This window comes from Staurois parvus, unplaced genomic scaffold, assembly GCF_062004578.1.
Source record: "Staurois parvus isolate SC_StPar_1 unplaced genomic scaffold, SC_StPar_1.0 ptg000947l, whole genome shotgun sequence".
NCBI lineage: Eukaryota > Metazoa > Chordata > Amphibia > Anura > Ranidae > Staurois > Staurois parvus.
Window position 1 is genome coordinate 728,444 of NW_028318743.1, and position 14,006 is coordinate 742,449.

Here is a 14,006-nt window from a genome sequence, read left to right on the forward strand (position 1 = left end):
TAGAATTGTTTAGGGCAGATCTTTCTTCCATATCGCATTGGAAGTTAAGATCTGTTATCAGTGAAGTAAGAGAAGGGGATTTAGTAGTGTTCCATAATTTAGTCATGTTTATTTTAGCTGCCGATAATGTGTGGATAATAACGGTACGAGAGTCTTGAGGGAAATCGTTGATTCCAATATGGAGGAGTGCTAGAGCAGCGTTTGGGGTTATTGGAGTTTTAGATAATTTTGAGAGCATTTGGAAGACGCTGTTCCAGAAGGATTTGAGTGATTTGCATGTCCATAGTGTATGGAACGTTGATCCTATTTCTCTGCATTGTCTCCAACAGAAGGAGTAGTGTTGTGAATAATATAGTGAAAGTTTAACGGGTGTTAAGTACCATTGATGTAGTATTTTTAGGTACGATTCCCAATGAGAACTACATTGTGAGGCTCTATAGGTGATGGTGAAGGTTTTTTCCCACAAGTGTGGAGGTATTGGCTGTAGGAGTGTTTTTTCCCAGTTAATTAAGGAGGAAGATTGTAGGGTGAATAGTGAGTCTACTATTAGTGTGTAAAAGGTAGAGATACCTTTACCTGGATATTTTGTTTTGTTAAAAAATTGGTACGCGGTGGTAGGAACTTTCATAAAATGAGGAATATTTATTGTTCGTAAGCAGTGAGCTATTCTCAGGTAGGTGAAGTATTCGGTTGCGGGTAGATTAAATTTATCGTGTAGAGTCTGGAAGGATTCCAAATTGTGATTTGTGTAGAGATCTTTTATGTCAGTTAGGCTGGATTTTTCCCATTGTAATAGAGTTAGGGATGGAGTGATGAGGTGTAGTATATTGATTGGGGTGGGTATGTGTTTGGTATTTTCAAATGTAGTAGTTGTAAGGTTGTACCAGGCTTGGAGAGAGGCTTGGATACAAGTGTGTTTAAGTAGGTATTTGGTTTGGGGTATTTGCAGTGTGAAGAGTATGTTTCGAGGTAAAAGTGGGAGCAATGGGAGTGTTTCCATGATAGACCATAATTTTTCTTTTATTGGGTGCCACCAGAAGTATATTTGATCAAGAAGAGCATTGTAGTACGATTTTAAGTGTGGAAGGCCTGCTCCTCCTCTGGATGTTGGGCGTAATAGTAGATTTGTAGTACATCTGGGTTTTTTAGAATTCCAGAGGAATTTAGAGAAGACTGTTTGTAGTTTAGAGAAGAAGATATTGGGAATGGGAATAGGGAGAGTGCGGAATAAGTGTAGAATGTTTGGTAATATGAACATTTTCAGAGTCGCTAGTCATCCCAGTTTGGAGAGTGTTGATGTACAGAGTGCTGAGATTTCTCGTGGAATAGATTCAAGTAGTAATTTATGATTTGCAGGGTATAATTGGTCTATTGTTGCGGTGAGTTTAATTCCTAAATAGGGTATGTTGTGTTGTTCCCAGGAGAAGGGAAATTGTTTGGCTAGTGATGTTTGAGTTTGGATAGGTGTGTGGAGATTTAAGATGGAGGATTTAGATTTGTTAAGTTTGTAATAGGAAACTTCAGAATAATTTTGGAGAATAGAACAAATTATTTGGGTTGGTTATCATTAGCTGCAAACTGATTTTGTGTTCTGTGTGGAGGTGGGTAATTCCTGAAAATGATGGGTCTTTTCTTAGTTTTGAAGCTAAGGGTTCAATAAGTAGTGTAAATATTATGGGGGATAAGGGGCAACCTTGTCTGGTGCCGTTTGTGATGTCGAAGGGATCTGATAGTGTTCCATCTGTTAATACTTTGGCAGAGGGATTGGAGTAGAGGGAAAGGATGGCTGATAACATCCAATCCGTGATGCCAAATGTTTGTAGGGTTAAACGCATAAACTGCCAGTGTATTCGATCGAATGCTTTCTCCGCATCTAAGGATAGTAGTATGGAGGGCTGTTTGGTGAATTCTAGGTTATGGAGAAGAGATATGATTCTCCTAGTTGCGTCAGGAGCTTGGCGACCGGGGATGAATCCTACTTGGTCTGGGTGGATTAATGTAGGTAGATAGGGGAGGAGTCTTTGGGCTATTATTTTAGCATATAGCTTTATGTCTGTGTTGAGTAGTGATATTGGTCTATAATTCTGGGCATTTAGAGGATCTTTACCGGGTTTCGGGATAGTCGTAATTATGGATTGTAGCATTTCTTTGGGGAATGAGGCTGTAGAGGCGGCATGGTTAAAGAGCTTGGTTAGATATGGTGAAAGGTCAGGGGCAAATGATTTGTAAAATTTGTTGGTGAAACCATTGTTTCCTGCTGATTTGTTGAGTGGTAAAGCTTTAATGGTTTTTTCTAATTCCGCAGGGGAAATTGGGGTGGAGATAGTAGTGAGTTGGTCTGAAGTGAGTTGGGGTAGTTTGATAGTGTCAAGAAATTTTTGTATGGATATGGGTGTTGGTTGGGTAGTGTCTGAGTCATTTTTGAGATTGTATAATTTTTGGTAGTATGTTGCGAAGGCATTTGCTATTTCTTGTGGGTTTGTGAGAGAGGTGTGAGTAGTTGGATGTTTGACTAGAGGGATTTTGTTTTTTAAGCGTCTTTGTTTGATTTGTTTAGTTAATAGTGAGTTTGCTTTGTTGCCTAAGGAATAGGATTTTGCTTTCATTTTTTGCAGGTTGATATCATATTTATACAGTAGAAGGGCTCTTAGTTTATTTCTATCTGAGGTGAGGGAGGAAGATGTGGAGGGGTTGGGATTTTTTTTGTTTTGGTCTTCTTTTAGTTTAATAGATGCAAGGAGTTGGTCAATTTTTTGGGTTTGTTGTTTTGTGATCCGGGAGTTTAATTGTTTGAGGATGCCTCTCATGTAGGCTTTGTAAGCGGGCCATAGTGTGGAAATAGAAACGTCAAGTGTGTCAATAAGTTCAAAAAACATATTGTGTGCATCTAGTATGTACTTCTTCTCATCTGGGTTCTTCAGTAACGATGAATTTAGTCTCCAGATTTGGGGTATCGTGGAGTATTGCTGGTCGTCAAGGGTAATGTTGATTGGAGCGTAATCTGACCATGTTATGGTACCAATTGATGAGGAGGTTATGCATTGTAGGGTCCATTTGTCTGTAATAAAAAAGTCAATTCTGGAGTAGGATAGGTGGGATGGAGAGTAGTAGGTGTAATCTCTTTCCGAGCTGTGTTGGTATCTCCAAATGTCATAAAGATCATTGTTTTGAAGAAATTGGTTGAAATTCTGTTTGGAAGATCGTTTGTTTGAAGAAGAGTCCAGAAGTGGGTTGCCAATGATGTTGAAGTCACCGCTTATGAGGAGTCTGCCTTGTTTTTGGGAGGAGATAATTGATTGAAGTCTGTTGTAGAATTGTAATTGATTGGAGTTAGGGCCATAGACGTTGACTAGGGCGTGTACAATTTTGTTGAGTTTGCAGATCAGGATATGGTATCGACCTTGAGGGTCTATTGTTTCTGAGATATGTTGGAATTGGATAGTCTTTTATGGCTGTAATGACACCATTTTTCTTTTTAGGGTTAGTTGCCATGTATATATGGGAGAAATGTTGGAGGTGGAACTTAGGGATTTTGGTTGTCGCGAAGTGTGTTTCCTGTTGAAAAAGTATATCAGCATGTAAGGCTTCTGTCAGGAGCAGGGACCTCTTAACCCCTTGACGCCGACGTAACACATATATGCGGCCTCACGGACCTGGGCTTTTTTCCGTGGGGCCGCATATTTGCGTACCTGTCTTTGTGCTGGGAGCGCGCCGCTCGGCGCGCTCCCAGCACCAAGACCGCGGTGTCACTGAGAGCCCCGGGTCCCGTTCTAACGATCGGGACCCGGGACTCCCGATTCCGGGTCACGTGATCGCTGTGATAGCCTCTGATTGGCTATCACAGTGATCAATCACTGTGCAGCCCGGCCCCCTTGTTTTCTCTCTCTCTATGAATGGAGAAGAGAGATACATTGTATCTCTCGAACTCCTGACATAGAGAGATAAAAAAAAAAGTTTGTAAAAAAAAAAAAAAAAAAGAAATAAATATTACAAAATAAAGAAAAATACCTAGATCAAGGTTTGATCTAGTTCAGTACCAGGGTTAGTGTTTGGGTCAAGGTCAGGGTCAAAGGTCAGGGTCAAGGGCAAAGGTCAGGGTCAAAGGTCAGGATTTAAAAAAAAATTGGTATCAGTGTCAGTTAGTGTTAATGTCAATGTCAGTGACAGTGTGTTTTATGTAAAAAAAAAATTAAAAAAAAGACAAAAACAAAATGCGCACTGTTGTTTCTAGACTGTACTACGGGTACAAACAACAAATAACATACACATATATGGTATCGCTGCGATCGTCAAGAACTGGAGAATGTATTTTGGGTTGTTCTTTGGTGGTAGGTTATGGTCGTAACAAGAAACACACAGTTAAATTAAAAAAAATGATTTTTTTTACTATTTTGGCCCAGTTTTCCTTTAATAATAAAAAAAAAATTAGGAGCTATCCATGACCATTTACCACCAAATGAAAGCCCAATTTGTCCTGAAAAAAACAAGGTATAATCCATCTGGATGTACAAAGTAGTTGTGACGATACGTACGGTTTTACTAACATGTCAACGTTGCAGAATTGTGCTTAGGCATTTAGATTTGTTTTACCCTTAGGCGTGAAGGGGTTAAAGGGGGAGTTTAGACCGCGAACATTAAGAGATGATATTTTAATCATTTGATAAGCTTTTGATTGGAGTTAGTGAGTAGGAGAGTCGTTTCTTATCTTGATGAGAAGGCACACGTGTTTTAGTTTCCCGTGGTCTTCCATACACAGGATGTGTTAGTTGTGGAATGATCGTTGGATCAGGTGGAGTTTTGCTGGTGATGTCGGAGATGGTATTTGAACGGTGGAGTGATTCCGTTGACTGGTGGTGCAGGAGGGGGGGGGGGAAGGGTAGAGAGGATAATAAAATACTTGCGAGAAATGCAAGTAACATGAGTAGTGTGAATTGCTACTGTATAACAGGGGTTTTGAACAAGCATAGACCATAAGAGAGGTCATGTTGAAAAGTCTCTTGTAACTTGAAAATGTTAGATTTGGGGCCATTTGCCAGCAGTTGGTTAGGTAAGGCAGAGAGTGCCCAAGATGGCGGGTGTTTAGTAGTATGAGGGCTTGTAGAATCAGGACCACTCAGCATCCATTGGTTGCATGTTGGGAGGAGTGGAGTGTTGAGATTCCGCCGGTATTATGTTCCAGTTTTTTAGGAGATCGATGCCTGCTTCTAGATTTTTGATGGTGTATATTTTTTATATGTTGTTTAATGGTAAGCTTTGTGGGGAAGCCCCATTGATAACCTATCCCATGGTTCCTCAGAGCTTTGGTTATGGTAACAAGCTTTTTGCAGTTCAGGAGTGTGGCTTTGGATAAATCAGCGAATAATTTGATATCTGCTTGTGATGGCGGAAGGGGTGGAGGATTTCTGGCTGTTGACATTACTTTCTCTTTTACATGGTAAAAGTGTATACGTGCCAGTACATCTCTGGGTGTAGAGGTTGGTAATAAAGTTGGCTTGGGTATTCTGTGCGCCCGATCTATGGCGAGTTCCATATCCTTGAGTGAGGGAATGAGGATTTTGATGTATTGTTGGAGATATGGAGTCAGGGTACCAATGGTAATTTATTCAGGTATGCCTCTAAATGTTATGTTATTGCTTCTGGATTGGTCTTCTAAATCAGCTAATTTCAAGTTTATTTGTTCAATATCAGCTTCATGGTTTTCGTGTTCGTCAATCAAGTCGTTATGGGCTGTGAACATTTCTCCCATTTTGTTTTCAATATGGCGTATGCGATGTTCTTGTTGTTGTACCACATTAGAGATTTGGGATAGTGACGCTGTAAGATCAGGGTGGAGTGTTTGACGCAGAGAATGAAGCATGCTTTTCATAGATATCTCAGTGATAGGTTGGTCAGAAGCAGGGAAAGATTCAATTAAAGATGGAGCAGAATTTTGAGGTAGAATTTGTGAGGTAAAGAGTTGGTTGTCAGGAGTGGATTCAGTATCCAATCTAGGTCTTGATTTAGCAAGGCTGCTTGTGGTGGGAGACAGGGGAGGAGAGGACTCACGTCTCCTGGGTACAGTGGTGCTCTTAATCTGGCATCCAGGTGCTGTGCTGCGGTGTCTCTGTCACAGGCTCTGTGTCTATTCATGCTGCAGCCGGCGCCATCTTGGCTGCATGAGGGGACAGCAGGGAAGACGCTTGTCAGCTTCCCTTGCTGTCCTGGGTCTTTCCTGCTCCGTGGCATGGTAGATGAGGGGTTAATGTACCCTTATGTGTGATATCAGTCACTCTTATCTCTCCTTTGTTGGTGTGTGCCAAGTCTCTGTGGAGCTCTGTCTCTCAGAGCCGGCCGCCCCTCCCCCCCAGAATGTCTTTTAAAGTAGTGTCTGATACAGGTTGCCCTGAGGTTGGGTAGGCCGCAATCGAGTCAGGCTTTATAGCGTCAGAGTAAGTGGTGATTGCAGGTCCACTTGCCTCCATCAGAGGGTCATTAATGCAGCCTCTCCTCTGTGTCCCTTCTTGGAGGTGATTTAGCTGGCCTCTGTGTGGAGGGGTTGAGTTTCTTGAGCAATTAGTATCTACCGTCGGTCCCATGCTAGCATCCGAGTCTGGCAGCAGTTCCGAGGCATCCTCCAGAGGTCCAAGCTTGCCACGAGGTGTGCACTCTCCGCCACCGTTTTGATTTGTTCCGGGTCTCCTGGTCAGGAAGAAACTGGAGTTTCTTCACAGAAGCTGAATCCTGCTGGCATTGCCGCATACCTTGAGGGTGAGCAGGGGTTCTGAAGGGTGCTTAGTCGGTCTGTGTGGCTGTAGCTACGCTAGAGGTATTTGCAGAGGTAGATTAGGCCAGTGTCAGAGCAGAGCTTTGGAGTTAAGTGGCTATCTTGCTGATGGTCGCCTTGTCCCCCCCCCTTCTTCTATTTTTTCATTCAGCCCACAGGCTGCATAAAAAAAACAACATAGCATATACACCCAACAAGGACCAGCGACATACTGGTACATCACTGGACTCTGAGTGGCTATACCAGGATGATGCCTATAGCTGCAGGCATCATCCTGGTATCATTTGTTCCACTGGCAATCAGTTTTCATGTAAAAGAATCCTAGTGGCTAATTAACTGCAAGATTGCTTTTACAAGCAGCGGAAGAAGATACCCCCCTCCCCCACTGCCTTTCACGGGCAGTCCCGTGCCATCGGGGGAACCTGAAAATGCAGCCGGTGTTTCTGCCAGCTGACCATAGAGCTGACTGAAGACCAGAATGGTGCCAATCATCTCTATAGTCTAAGAAATTGGAAGCTACGAGCATTTCATCTATTCAGCTTCACAGGATATAAACAGCGCCATTAGTAAATTGGGAAAGCATCTGATCACACCGATCTTGGTGAGATTAGATAATGTAAGGGCAGAGGAGATATCTAGAGTCTGATAGACCCCAGATTTCTCAAAAAAGAATATATGACAATGTCCATTGAAGTTATAGGGGATATTTGAATTCCCCGTGATAGCATTAAAAGTGATCAAAAAGTGATCAAACAAAAAAAATGAAGGGGACAGTGTAAAAATAATACAAAAAATCAAATTAACTAAAAAAAAAGCACCCTCGCCCCCCCACGTTCGTGCACCTGCATGCGTGAGCGTTGACCCTGTGCCAGTATGTAAACAGAGGTTGCACCATGTATGTGAGCTATCGCCATGAATGTCAGATCTGGGGCAGTAATGCTAACACTAGACCTCCTCTGTAAATCTAAAATGGTAGCTTGTAAAGGCTTTTAAAATGTTGCCTATGGATATTAAAAATGTATGCAGTTTGTTGCCATTGCATGGGGCATGCACAGTTTTAAAGCATGTCATGTTTGGTATCTATTTACTCGGCATACCATCATCTTTTATAAGTTTATAAGTCTTTTATAAGTTACCAAATAATTGTCCAGTATATTGTGTTTTTGTGCATTAAAATTAAAAACAGTGTATTTTTTTTCAAAACATTTGCATTTGAAAAATCGCTGCATGAGTACTATGTGACATAAAAAATTGCAGCACCCACCATTTTATTCACTAGAGTGTCTTCTTTAAAAAAATATATAATGTTTGGGGGTTCAAAATTTCCTAGAAAAAATACAGATTTTTTTCATGTGAACAAAAAGTGTCAGAAAAGGCTTGGTCTTCAGGTAGTTAGAAGAGTGAGTGATGTGTGGTATAAACTTCTAATGCTGGGCATAAAATGCCCCCACCCCCAAAATGACCCCTTTTTGGAAAGTAGACACCCCAAACTATTTGCTGAGAGGCAAAAGAAGAATTTATTTTTTTACACAAAATTGTCAATTAAATGATTTATTGCTCACATGCCATGGGTATATGTGGAATTACTGCCCAAAATACATTCTGCTACTTCTCCCGAGTATGGGGGTACCACATGTCTAACCAAGTACAAGACCCCAAAATCCAATAAGCACTTTCAGGCTTTTATTTACACTTCCTGACTACCTATCACAGTTTTGGAGGCCCTGAAATTTCAGGATAGCACCAAACCCCCAAATGATCCATTTTTGGAAAATAGACACCCCAAAGAATTTCATAAGAAGCATGGCGAGTATTTTGTAGATCTCGTTTGTTGCCACAAATTTTTGGAAAAGGAAGAAAGAAAACAAAAACATATATATTTTTCTTTTTTATATTTCAAAACCTTGCGAGAAAAAATGAGATCTGCAAAATACTCACCATGCCTCTTTTTAAATTCCTTGGGGTGTCTACTTTTCAAAAAGGGGTAATTGGGGTGGCGGAGGAGTGGTGCTATCCTGGCATTTCAGGGTCTCTGAAACTGTGATAGGTAGTGAGGAAGTGAAATGAGAAAGTTGCGCACCTTCAGGCTTTCAAAGTGGTCATTGCATTTCAGGCTCCTGTATGTGGCTAGGCTCCCAAAAAGTCTCACACATGTGGTACCCCCATACTCAGTAGAAGTAGCAGAATGTATTCTGGGGTGTAATTCTACATATACCCATGGCTTGTGTGAGAAATATATTATTTAAGTGTAAAAAAAAAAATGTTTTTGTCATTTTCCAAAAACTTGTGGAAAAAAATAAATCTTCCATGGACTCAATGCTCTCAGCAGATAGCTTAGGGTGTCTACTTTCCAAAAAGCGGTCATTTGGGGGTGTTTGTACTGTCCTGGTATTTTAGCGCACCAAGAAATGTGATAGGCAGTCAGAAAGTAAAAGCTGTGTAAATTCCATTATCTATACCATAGTTTGTAGATGCTATAATTGTCACACAAAGCAATCAATATACACTTATTGGGATTTTTTTTTACCAAAAACATGTAGCAGAATACATTTTGGTCTAAATTAAGGACAAAATTTTAGTTTTGGATATTCTTTATGACAAAAATAAGAAAATATCATTTTTTTCAAAATTTTCGGGCTCTTTTTGTTTATAGCACAAAAAATAAAAAGGGCACAAGTAATTAAATACCACTGAAAGAAAGCTCTATTTGTGTAAAAGAAAGAACATAAATTTTGCTTGGGTACCTGTTTGCATGACCGCACAATTGTCAGTTAAACTAGCGCAGCGCTGTATAGCAAAAAATGGCGTAAATTGCAGTATCTATACCATAGTTTGTAGACACTATAACTTTCACACAAAGCAATCAATATACACTTATTGGGATTTTTTTTTACCAAAAACATGTAACGGAATACATTTTGGCCTAAATTTATGACTAACTTTGAGTTTACTATATATTTTTTATAGCCGAACAGGGGTTCAACCTTTCCCTACCCATTCATAATATAAATCTCTGGCCATTTATTTGGTTGTAAATGATAAAAGTCTCCAAAATGTCTAAAAAAAATCTATGACTTTCACAAGTGATAAACTGTTGTTATTTATGGTCCATGAAAAGAGATCTCTTGATTGTTGCTTTTATTCACCAAAAACCATTTTGGCTGTAGCTGTCATTGAGATGTGACTCATCTGTCTTCATCTCATCTTTTCATTGCAGATTACATTGGAGACACTCATGCTGTCACATCAAGACCGACTACTATGCAGAATATAACGACTCCGCAGTGTGATAATTGTCCAAAAAAGAACGACCACCACACCACACATCGTACCATTGTGCTACCCACCAATCATACCACACAAGGACCTTCTCCTCCAACCTTTCCCACAGAATACATTCTGATTGGCTTATCAGGAGTCTGTCTAAGAATGAAGGCAATCTTTAAAATAATGCTAAACACCACCAAGATCAGAAATGTAAGTTGGTCCTGAGTATAATCTAGAATTTGTAAAGACCTGAGAGCCGATGGCAATGAAGAACATTTAATCCAGGTATGGTTTAGATCAGGGGTCTCCAAACTATGGCCCGCCAGCTGTTGAAGTACTACAAGTCCTATCATGCCTCTGAGAGTCTTGCCTGGAGCTGTCAGAATCCTGCAAGGCCTCATGGGACTTGTAGTTCCTCAACACCTGGAGGGCCATAGTTTGAAGACCCCTGGTTTAGATTGTCCCATCAAATCCCATGATTACCAGATCAATGACTATATGGCATCCAGTTCTGAGGTCATAGACAGGGCTGCTAGCAAAGGGCAATGGCCATAAATCTTACAACAGTGTGCTCTTATCATTGGTTGTGAGAGGTGAAATTCCCCAACTCTTATCTGCTCTCTAGTTATTTTTATATTATTATACAGGATTTATATAGCGCCAACGGTTTGCTCAGCACTTTACATTATAGTTGGCGACAATACAGTAACAATACAAGAGGGATTTGAGGGCCCTGCTTCTTGGAGCTTACAATCTAGGAGGGCGGGGTGAATGGTACAGTAGGTACTCACTGTAGGGGATGGAGTGGTTGGAAGAGTAGAGGATTCCAGAATTAGCAGAGGGCGGGATAGGCTTCCCTGAAGAGAAAGGTTTTCAGTGATCGCCGAAAGGCAAGTTGAGTAGGTGATAATCTGATAGATTGGGGTAGGGAGTTCCAGAGGATGGGTGACGCCCTGAAGAAGTCTTGAAGACGAGCATGGGAGGAGGAGATGAGGGAGCTAGAGAGTAAGAGGTCTTGAGAGGAGCGAAGTGTACGGTTTGGGTGATATTTAGAGATAAGATCAGATATGTAAATTGGGGCAGTGTTGTGGATGGCTTTATATGTCATTGTTAGAGTTTTGAATTTTATCCATTCCATTTCCCATGTCATGTCCTCCCATGCTCACCTCCAGGAATTCTCCCAAGCTTCTCCCATCCTATAGAACTCCCTACCCCAATCTGTCCGGCTATCTCCTAATCTATCCACCTGTCAGGGAAGGCCTGCCCTTAGTACAGGTAAATCTCCACGGCGCACAAATATGAGCATGCGCAGGGTTCTGGCAAGCCGAGCAGATGTGCGGGAGCCTGGACAGAGGCGCGCCAGTTGCATGCGCACTCGCGGGTGCACGCCTGTCACTAATGCTGGCGCCAAGAGGGCTATTTAAACTGACTGCTGTGGTTATCTCATTGCCGTATGGTCTTTTCCCCCTGCTTGTGGTTCCTGACTTCTGTGATTGATTTCTGTTGCCAAACCAGCCTGTTCCTGACTTCTGATTGATCGCCTCCTGCCCTGAATTCTGGCCTGTCCTCGGATATTCTTCTGCCTGCTCCTATCTGATTGATCTCCTGTTACTGAACCCGGCCTGTGACCTGAAAATTTTCCTGCCTGCCATTTAAGCCTGATCTGTCTCACCAATATCAAACCCGACTCGTCTGACCCTGCTTTCTCAGCACACGGTGCTCTGGCATCCATCCATCCTGCATGGATACATCTGCACCCTGCTCTGGCCTGCTACTCATCAACCCAACAGCTGTTACCGATCTCAGGCCCTCATAACCCGCCGAGCTCCTGCGACTGCTGTCCCACTCTCAGCGGTCCTTGAGCCGGAGTTGTACGAGAGGTCTTCCTCTTCACATCAGGCTCACTACACAGGTACATGACACCACCTTTAGACGATCCCTGAAAACCTCTCTCTTTAAAGAAGCCTATCCTGCTTATGCTTCTACCTAGTAAACTGCCATTTATTTCCTCCATCAGTTCATCCCCCACAGCTATTACCTTTTGTATCACTTGACCGTTCCTCCTTGATTGTAAGCTCTATGAGCCGGGCCCTCTGTTGTACCAAATTGTATTGTAACTGTACTGTCTGCCTTCTATTTGTAAAGCGATGCGCAAACTGTTGGCGCTATATAAATCCTGTATAATAATAATAGCTATAATACAGTGGCTAAGGAAAGGGTTGTAGGGAATGTGGAGAGATTCCAGTAACTGGACATAACACCGTTGCTGGGCCTTGTCTTAGGGAGTGCAATTTAATATCTACAGTTCATTTATTTATTACAGGTACTTATATAGCACCATCAATTTATGCAGCACTTTACATATATATATTGTACATTCCCATCAGTCCCTGACCCTCAAGGGGCGTACAATCTAAGGTCCCTAACTCACATTCATACATACACATACTAGGGACAATTTAGACAGGAGCCAATTAACCTGCCACTACATCTTTGGAGTGTGGGAGGAAAACAGAGTACCCGGAGGAAACCCACGCATGCGCAGGGAGAGCATGCAAACTCCAAGAAAGTGGTGCTGTGGTTGGGATTCGAGCCAACAACCCTAGTACTGCCAGGCAGAAGTTCTAACCATTTAACCACTGTGCTCTCTAATTCCCCTTTGCTGTCAGGTTGCAGTAACAATTTACTTATCTTCTCAGCTATAGCCATACAATAACTATTAGAGGGTCATATGACATTTGGAGAAATTCCAGTAAATGGACATCGTACTGTTGATGAATGTATGGATTAGTTGGCCGGTTACTCCAGTTATCTCTGGGAATTAAACAACACAGGGAAATGGTGTCACTCCTGGTTGGCCCGGCTGCACTCACGCTCTTAGAGATGTATCCAACAATGGGGTCTATCTATTCCCCAGAAACACTCCAGCAATACAGACACAGTAAAATCTGCATGAAAAAGAAAGAAAGAAAGAAAGAAAGAAAGAAAGAAAGAAAGAAAGAAAGAAAGAAAGAAAAAGAAAGAAAGAGAAAGAAAGAAAACAAGATTGGTATTTTCACGGTGCTGACACCTTCTCTCAGAACAAAGACAACTCTTTAAGAAAAAAAAAATCAACAACTTTTATTACTTATTCACTTTTATTATTATTGCTTATTAACTTTTATTCACTTTGTGACTTATAATGTTAAAGGGTTAAATAGCCCTGGGACGAGATTTGGGATTTTTAAAGAAATTCAACATAGATTTTCTTCAGTGTTTTTTTTTTTTACAGGAGACACATTTCGTGAAGAATCAAATGTGAAATTAAATTCCAGATATTATCCAATATGTTTTTTTGCAGATTATATTTGCAAATATAAGGTTTAAGCTGGAAGACAGACTGGTACATTCGGAAGGGAGATTTCTGTTTCTGAAGGGAAAATTACAGGAAATAGATTGTACATTAGCAAATATTTATTGTCCGAATTAGAAACGGGAGATATTCCTAAAAAATACTCTGGAGAAGTTAACGGATTTCAAAAAAGGCAATTTAATTGTGGCAGGTGATTTCAATCTCTGCATGGATCCCCAGATGGATATGACGTCCCCTGTGCAGAGAGATGGTAGTAGGTCTCTGAAATCCTTGAAAAAAATGACATACTAATGTCAACTTGTAGATATATGGAGAATTAAGCACATGAAGGACAGAGACTATACATTTTATTCTCATGCACGAGATGTATTCCAGACTGGATTATATATTGCTGGACCATCGACTTAGTGAGTCTCTGGTCAAAGTAAAAATAGAAGTGATGTCAATATCGGACCATGCCCCTGTCACAATGCAATTATTATGGGGAAATGAGCAGAACGGGGTGAAATTATGGAGGTTAATCCTCCAGGATTCAGAGGTGGATCAAAGAATTAAAAAAGAAATAGAGCAATTTTTTGAGGAAAAGTATTCTGGGGAAGTGTCCATAGCAACAGTGTGGGAGGC

The 14,006-nt window shown here is 41.2% G+C and overlaps 1 pseudogene across 1 annotated transcript in view; it reads left to right on the top strand.

Moving 5' to 3' along the window:
- Positions 1–14,006, top strand: part of LOC149441793 (proteinase-activated receptor 1-like) — a 53,131-nt pseudogene that overhangs the window by 13,664 nt on the left and 25,461 nt on the right. Inside the window, exon 2 of the transcript XR_016307297.1 lies at positions 9,981–10,240. The product of XR_016307297.1 is annotated as a proteinase-activated receptor 1-like (transcript). The remainder of the gene's footprint in view (positions 1–9,980; positions 10,241–14,006) is intronic.